A 9,210-nucleotide genomic window follows, 5' to 3' on the forward strand; every position below is an offset into this window, starting at 1 on the left:
CCACTCATATCTGTTTTAACAATAGGTTAAGCTTTACATTTAAAAGAAATCATTTTTTTCACTGTAATAGAAGAGCAGTTGCCTGCCTGCCAGCTTCTGTGTCAGGTTGGATGCCTTGCCCATTTGCACAGTCAGTGCCACCACTCATATCTGTTTTAACAATAGGTTAAGCTTTACATTTAAAAGAAATCATTTTTTTTCACTGTAATAGAAGAGCAGTTGCCTGCCTGCCAGCTTCTGTGTCAGGTTGGATGCCTTGCCCATTTGCACAGTCAGTGCCACCACTCATATCTGTTTTAACAATAGGTTAAGCTTTACATTTAAAAGAAATATTTTTTTTTCACTGTAATAGAAGAGCAGTTGCCTGCCTGCCAGCTTCTGTGTCAGGTTGGATGCCTTGCCCATTTGCACAGTCAGTGCCACCACTCATATCTGTTTTAACAATAGGTTAAGCTTTACATTTAAAAGAAATCATTTTTATTTCACTGTAATAGAAGAGCAGTTGCCTGCCTGCCAGCTTCTGTGTCAGGTTGGATGCCTTGCCCATTTGCACAGTCAGTGCCACCACTCATATCTGTTTTAACAATAGGTTAAGCTTTACATTTAAAAGAAATATTTTTTTTCACTGTAATAGAAGAGCAGTTGCCTGCCTGCCAGCTTCTGTGTCAGGTTGGATGCCTTGCCCATTTGCACAGTCAGTGCCACCACTCATATCTGTTTTAACAATAGGTTAAGCTTTACATTTAAAAGAAATCATTTTTTTCACTGTAATAGAAGAGCAGTTGCCTGCCTGCCTGCCAGCTTCTGTGTCAGGTTGGATGCCTTGCCCATTTGCACAGTCAGTGCCACCACTCATATCTGTTTTAACAATAGGTTAAGCTTTACATTTAAAATAAATATTTTTTTTTCACTGTAATAGAAGAGCAGTTGCCTGCCTGCCAGCTTCTGTGTCAGGTTGGATGCCTTGCCCATTTGCACAGTCAGTGCCACCACTCATATCTGTTTTAACAATAGGTTAAGCTTTACATTTAAAAGAAATATTTTTTTTTTCACTGTAATAGAAGAGCAGTTGCCTGCCTGCCAGCTTCTGTGTCAGGTTGGATGCCTTGCCCATTTGCACAGTCAGTGCCACCACTCATATCTGTTTTTACAATAGGTTAAGCTTTAGATTTAAAAGATATAATTTTTTTTCACTGTAATAGAAGAGCAGTTAGTTGTCTGCAAGCGTCTGGGTGTCAGGCCTACTTAAGCGTGTGCTCTGCAGACCTGTGCCAGCGTGCTTTGACAGTTGCCAATCATATCTGGTGTCTCTTTAGCGTGCTTTTACAAAGAAAAAAGGTTTCCAGTGTAAGCTAATAGCAGCCAGTCAGTGTCCTTCAAGCGGGTCTGTTAGGCCTTCCTTCAGCATGTGCCCTGCACAACCCTGCCAGCGTACTTTGACAGTTGCCACTCATATCTGGTGTCTCTATAGCGTGCTTTTACAAAGAAAAAAGGTTTCTAGTGTAAGCTAATAGCAGCCAGTCAGTGTCCTTCAAGCGGCTCTGTCAGTCCTTCCTTCAGCGTGTGCTCTGCAGACCTGTGCCAGCATGCTTTGACAGTTGCCAATCATATCTGGTGTCTCTATAGCGTGCTTTTACAAAGAAAAAAGGTTTCTAGTGTAAGCTAATAGCAGCCAGTCAGTGTCCTTCAAGCGGCTCTGTCAGTCCTTCCTTCAGCGTGTGCTCTCCAGAACTGTTCCAGTGCACATTGCAAATCATATCTGGTGTCTCTATAGCGTGCTTTTAAAACCAAAATTGTTTTTTCACTGTTATAGATTGAATAGCAGTTACTTGTCTTCAAGCGGGTGTGTCAGGCCTACAGTGTGTGCTCTGCAGAACTGTTCAAGTGCACATTGCCAATCATATCTGGTGTCTCTATAGCGTGCTTTTACAAAGAAAAAAGGTTTCTAGTGTAAGCTAATAGCAGCCAGTCAGTGTCCTTCAAGCGGCTATGTCAGTCCTTCCTTCAGCGTGTGCTCTCCAGAACTGTTCCAGTGCACATTGCCAATCATATCTGGTGTCTCTATAGCGTGCTTTTACAAAGAAAAAAGGTTTCTAGTGTAAGCTAATAGCAGCCAGTCAGTGTCCTTCAAGCGGCTCTGTCAGGCCTTCCTTCAGCGTGTGCCCTGCACAACCCTGCCAGCGTACTTTGACAGTTGCCAATCATATCTGGTGTCTCTATAGCGTGCTTTTAAAACCAACATTTTTTTTTCACTGTTATAGATTGAATATCAGTTATTTGTCTTCAAGCGGGTGTGTCAGGCCTACAGTGTGTGCTCTGCAGAACTGTTCAAGTGCACATTGCCAATCATATCTGGTGTCTCTATAGCGTGCTTTTACAAAGAAAATTAGTTTTTCACTGTTATAGATTGAATAGCAGTTACTTGTCTTCAAGCGGGTGTGTCAGGCCTACAGTGTGTGCTCTGCAGAACTGTTACAGTTCACATTGCCAATCATATCTGGTCTCACAGTAGCTTGCACGCATAGTACCACTAATCCCCCAAAAAATGACAGGCAGAGGCAGGCCACCCCGCAGGGGCCGTCGTGGTCGTGGTGCTGTTATTCCCTTTTGCCCTAGAATAATGCCCAGTTTTCAGAAGCCACGTACCCTGAACTTGAAAAGTTCTGAGGACATAGTTGACTGGCTAACACAGGACACCCAATCTTGTACAGCCTCCGCTCGGAACCTTGACGCACCATCCTCCTCCAGCTTAGCTTCAGGCACCTCTCAAGATACCACTCACCCGCCTGCCGCCACCACCAAAACTAGCACCACAGCCGTTTTACTTGGTATGTCAGAGGAGTTATTCACACACCCGTTTGAAGAAATGAGTGATGCGCAACCATTATTGCTAGAGGATGTAGATAACAGGGATATGTCTCAGGCAGGCATCATTAAACACATGGAGGTACGGTGTGATGATGATGATGTTGTACCCGCTGCTGCTTCCTTTTCTGAGTTGTCAGATACAAGCGAAGCGGTTGATGATGACGATGCGTCCATGGATGTCACGTGGGTGCCCGCTCGGCAAGAAGAAGAACAGGGCGAAAGTTCAGATGGGGAGACAGAGAGGAGGAGGAGACGAGTTGGAAGCAGGGGGGGGGTCGTCGCAAGGAGCTAGTGGCACAGTCAGACAGCATGCATTGGCACCCGGGGTCAGCCCGACAGCACGCCAATCAACGCATGCTGTGTCCACCACCAGAATGCCGTCATTGCAGAGCTCAGCAGTGTGGCATTTTTTTTGTGTGTCTGCCTCGGACAACAGCGATGCCATTTGCAACCTGTGCCAAAGGAAACTGAGTCGTGGGAGGTCCAACACCCACCTAGGTACAACTGCTTTGCGTAGGCACATGATCTCACATCACAAACGCCTATGGGATCAACACATGAGTACAAGCAGCACGCCTACTCTAAGTCGCCATCCTCCTCCTGGTCTAGCATCTTCAGCCACGTCAACCACTGCTGTCCTTCTTGCCCCCTCTCAACCATCCGCCACTCCGTCTCCCGCCTTGAGCAGTTCCCGCTCATCTGCCCACAGTCATGTGTCTGTCAAGGACATGTTTGAGCGTAAGAAGCCAATGTCACCAAGTCACCCCCTTGCCCAGCGTCTGACAGCTGGCTTGTCCGAACTATTAGCCCGCCAGCTTTTACCATCTGAGGCGTTCAAAAAATTTGTAGCTATTGGGACACCGCAGTGGAAGGTACCCGGCCGGAATTTCTTTTCACAAAAGGCAATCCCCAACTTGTACTCGATTGTGCAAAAGGAAGTCATGGCATGTCTGGCACACAGTGTTGGGGCAAGGGTCCATCTGACCACTGATACCTGGTCTGCAAAGCATGGTCAGGGCAGGTATATCACCTACACTGCGCATTGGGTAAACCTGCTGACGGCTGACAAGCAAGGAATGCGTGGCATTGCAGAGGAGTTGGTGACACCGCCACGAATTGCAGGCAGTCCTGCTGCCACCTCCTCTACTCCTCCTACTCCATCCTCTTCCTTAACCACCTCGGCTGAGTCCTCTTGTGCTGCTGCGTCTTGCTCCACATCAACGGCACCCCCCCAGCTCCCCAGGTACTATTCCACATCCCGGATACGGCAGTGTCACGCCGTCTTGGGTTTGACTTGCTTGAAAGCAGAGAGTCACACCGGACAAGCACTCCTGTCCGCCCTGAACGCACAGGTGGAAAAGTGTCTGACTCCGCAGCAACTGGATATCGGCAAAGTGGTGTGTGACAACGGAAAAAATTTGATAGCGGCATTGAAGTTGGGCAAGTTGACACATGTGCCGTGCATGGCACATGTGTGTAATCTGATCGTACAACGCTTTGTGCATAAGTACACAGGCTTACAGGACGTCCTGAAGCAGGACAGGAAGGTGTGTGGCCATTTTAGGCGTTCCTACACGGCCATGGCTCACTTTGCCGATATCCAGCGGCGAAACAACATGCCAGTGAGGCGCTTGATTTGCGACAGCCCTACACGTTGGAATTCAACACTCCTAATGTTCGACCGCCTGCTCCAACAAGAAAAAGCTGTTAATGAATATTTGTATGACTGGGGTGCTAGGACAGCCTCTGGGGAGCTGGGAATTTTTTTGCCACGTTACTGGACGCTCATGCGCAATGCCTGTAGGCTCATGCGTCCTTTTGAGGAGGTGACAAACCTAGTCAGTCGCAACAAAGGCACCATCAGCGACATCATACCATTTGTTTTCTTCCTGGAGCGTGCCCTGCGAAGAGTGCTGGATCAGGCTGTAGATGAGCGTGAAGAGGAAGAGGAAGAGTTGTGGTCACCATCACCACCAGAAACAGCCTTATCAGCATCGCTTGCTGGACCTGCGGCAACGCTGGAAGAGGATTGTGAGGAAGAGGAGTCAGAGGAGGATTGTAGCTTTGAGGAGGAGGAGGAGGAGCAAGACCAAACACAACAGGCATCCCAGGGTGCTCGTTGTCACCTATCTGGTACCCGTGGTGTTGTACGTGGCTGGGGGGAAGAACATACCTTCAATGACATCAGTGAGGAGGAGGAACGGGAAATGAGTAGCTCGGCATCCAACCTTGTGCAAATGGGGTCTTTCATGCTGTCCTGCCTGTTGAGGGACCCTCGTATAAAAAGGCTGAAGGAGAACGACCTGTACTGGGTGTCCACGCTACTAGACCCCCGGTATAAGCAGAAAGTGGCGGAAATGTTACCGAATTACAACAAGTCGCAAAGGATGCAGCATTTGCAAAATAAATTAAAAAGTATGCTTTACACAGCGTATAAGGGTGATGTCACAGCACAACGGGAATCTAACAGGGGGAGAGGTGGAAGTCATCCTCCTCCTCCCACGACCACGCCGGCAAGGACAGGACGCTTTAAAGACATGTTGTTGATTGAGGACATGCGGACCTTTTTAAGTCCTACGCATCGCCACAGCCCTTCGGGATCCACCCTCAGAGAGCGACTCGACTGACAGGTAGCAGACTACCTCGCCTTAACTGCAGATATCGACACTCTGAGGAGCGATGAACCCCTTGACTACTGGGTGTGCAGGCTTGACCTGTGGCCTGAGCTATCTCTATTTGCGATAGAACTTCTGGCCTGCCCCGCTTCAAGTGTCCTGTCAGAAAGGACCTTCAGTGCAGCAGGAGGTATTGTCACTGAGAAGAGAAGTCGCCTAGGTCAAAAAAGTCTAAATTACCTCACCTTTATTAAGATGAATGAGGGATGGATCCCGAAGGGACTGACACTGGGCGATACATTCGATTAAAAAAGGCCTGATGAGATGAGCTGCCTTGGGCTCAAAATGGTCCACACGCTGCTGTATTTTAGCTCTGAATGACGTTTGACTTGCGTGACTTATCCGCCACCAACTAGGGTTCAAGCCGCCATGTTTTAGGGCACTTTCTGCCTGTGAAACAAACATCAATTTTTCTGCCCGCTGCTACAGCAGCGGCTGCAACAATACCAAATTTTTCAGGCATGTGTACATGCCTAATTTTTAGGCCCACTGGTGCAGCACTGTGGCTTCAAAAACCAAACCAAAAAAAAATCCTCCAAGATGGCACCAATATACCAGTGGTCTAAGCATCTTCCCACCTTGGCCTAAAAAGGGGAGGTGATTCAACAATTAAAAATCTCTGCCATTTACACGTCCATTGATAGGAGACGCGGAAGGTATTAAACTGATATGAACAATACTAAACTCACCACTCCTATCTGGTGGCACATTAGCTTGCCCGCGCAGTGCCCCAAATTTCAAGTAAGAGGACCGACCAAGCATCTTCTTCCATCTCCCTGTTACATAAATCAATGCCATATCCATAGAAATTGTAGAGAATATCCAGGATAGTTTTACAGGGCCAAATCATGTTGCCTGTTGAAAGAGGTGACCTTGCTCGGGTCCCAGGTGTGCGGTTCCTAAAATGGCTGCCATATACATGTCCTCTGATAGGAGACGCGGAAGGTATTAAACTGATATGAACAATACTAAATTTACCACTCCTATCTGGTGGCACATTAGCTTGCCCGCGCAGTGCCCCAAATTTCAAGTAAGAGGACCGACCAAGCATCTTCTTCCATCTCCCTGTTACATAAATCAATGCCATATCCATAGAAATTGTAGAGAATATCCAGGATAGTTTTACAGGGCCAAATCATGTCGCCTGTTGAAAGAGGTGACCTTGCTCGGGTCCCAGGTGTGCGGTTCCTAAAATGGCTGCCATATACACGTCCACTGATAGGAGACGCGGAAGGTATTAAACTGATATGAACATTTACTAAACTCACCACTCCTATCTGGTGGCACATTAGCTTGCCCGCGCAGTGCCCCAAATTTCAAGTAAGAGGACCGACCAAGCATCTTCTTCCATCTCCCTGTTACATAAATCAATGCCATATCCATAAAAATTGTAGAGAATATCCAGGATAGTTTTACAGGGCCAAATCATGTCGCCTGTTGAAAGAGGTGACCTTGCTCGGGTCCCAGGTGTGCGGTTCCTAAAATGGCTGCCATATACACGTCCACTGATAGGAGACGCGGAAGGTATTAAACTGATATGAACATTTACTAAACTCACCACTCCGAGTGCTGTTATTTATTTAATTTTTTTGTGGTGAGGCTTTACAGGACAGAGTGCTTCTCCACGGGACATGTTAACTCACGGGCAGCTGGCTCATCAAGGAACCAGAGCAGCTTGAACGAGGTGACCTTGCTCGGGTCCCAGGTGTGCGGTTCCTAAAATGGCTGCCAAATACACGTCCACTGATAGGAGACGCGGAAGGTATTAAACTGATATGAACATTTACTAAACTCACCACTCCTATCTGGTGGCACATTAGCTTGCCCGCGCAGTGCCCCAAATTTCAAGTAAGAGGACCGACCAAGCATCTTCTTCCATCTCCCTGTTACATAAATCAATGCCATATCCATAGAAATTGTAGAGAATATCCAGGATAGTTTTACAGGGCCAAATCATGTCGCCTGTTGAAAGAGGTGACCTTGCTCGGGTCCCAGGTGTGCGGTTCCTAAAATGGCTGCCATATACATGTCCTCTGATAGGAGACGCGGAAGGTATTAAACTGATATGAACAATACTAAATTTACCACTCCTATCTGGTGGCACATTAGCTTGCCCGCGCAGTGCCCCAAATTTCAAGTAAGAGGACCGACCAAGCATCTTCTTCCATCTCCCTGTTACATAAATCAATGCCATATCCATAGAAATTGTCGAGAATATCCAGGATAGTTTTACAGGGCCAAATCATGTCGCCTGTTGAAAGAGGTGACCTTGCTCGGGTCCCAGGTGTGCGGTTCCTAAAATGGCTGCCATATACATGTCCTCTGATAGGAGACGCGGAAGGTATTAAACTGATATGAACAATACTAAATTTACCACTCCTATCTGGTGGCACATTAGCTTGCCCGCGCAGTGCCCCAAATTTCAAGTAAGAGGACCGACCAAGCATCTTCTTCCATCTCCCTGTTACATAAATCAATGCCATATCCATAGAAATTGTAGAGAATATCCAGGATAGTTTTACAGGGCCAAATCATGTCGCCTGTTGAAAGAGGTGACCTTGCTCGGGTCCCAGGTGTGCGGTTCCTAAAATGGCTGCCATATACACGTCCACTGATAGGAGACGCGGAAGGTATTAAACTGATATGAACATTTACTGAACTCACCACTCCGTGCTGTTATTTATTTAATTTTTTTGTGGTGAGGCTTTACAGGACAGAGTGCTTCTCCACGGGACATGTTAACTCACGGGCAGCTGGCTCATCAAGGAACCAGAGCAGCTTGAACGAGGTGACCTTGCTCGGGTCCCAGGTGTGCGGTTCCTAAAATGGCTGCCAAATACACGTCCACTGATAGGAGACACGGAAGGTATTAAACTGATATGAACAATACTCCACTCCTATCAGTAGGTCCGTCCCATTGTGATTTATGCCCCCCACCCACCGTGCAGGGATGGGGGCCGGGGGGGAGGAAAGTAGGCCCCCATTGTGATTTATGGCCCCCACCCACCGCGCAGGGGTGGGGGCCGAGGGGAGAGGACAGTAGGTCCCCCCATTGTGATTTATGGCCCCCACCCACCGCGCAGGGGTTGGGGAGGACAGTAGCTCCCCCCAGTTTGTATCATGGGCTTTGAGGACAGGTGTCAATCCATACCTGCCAAGTGACCCTATGTAGGGGTAACAGTCCCTATTCTGCTCTGTGTCAGTGTGTATCAGGGCAGGGCTTTGAGGACAGGTGTCAATGTTAGGTGATTTCTGCCCTTTATGGATTAAAAGCAGACTCTGCATCAACTGTGCAATTTTCCATTGGAGTTTTGCCATGGATCCCCCTCCGGCATACCACAGTCCAGGTGTTAGTCCCCTTGAAACAACTTTTCCATCACTTTTGTGGCCAGAATGAGTCCCTGTTGGTTTTAAAATTCGCCTGCCCATTGAAGTCAATGGCGGTTCGCGCGGTTCGCCGGTTCGCGAACATTTGCGGAAGTTCGCGTTCGCCGTTCGCGAACCGAAAATTTCGGGTTCGCGACAACACTAGTCTTGACCAACCACAGACAACTGGGACGCAGAACACATCACTCCCTTTGTCCCACGGGCCGGGAGTTCCGAGACCACGGAACATCGACATCCTCTGGGGACTGGTTTGACGCAGGGCACCTAACCCCCCTAGCAG

Source organism: Pelobates fuscus, chromosome 10 (genome assembly GCF_036172605.1).
Source record: "Pelobates fuscus isolate aPelFus1 chromosome 10, aPelFus1.pri, whole genome shotgun sequence".
Taxonomy (NCBI): Eukaryota; Metazoa; Chordata; class Amphibia; order Anura; family Pelobatidae; genus Pelobates; species Pelobates fuscus.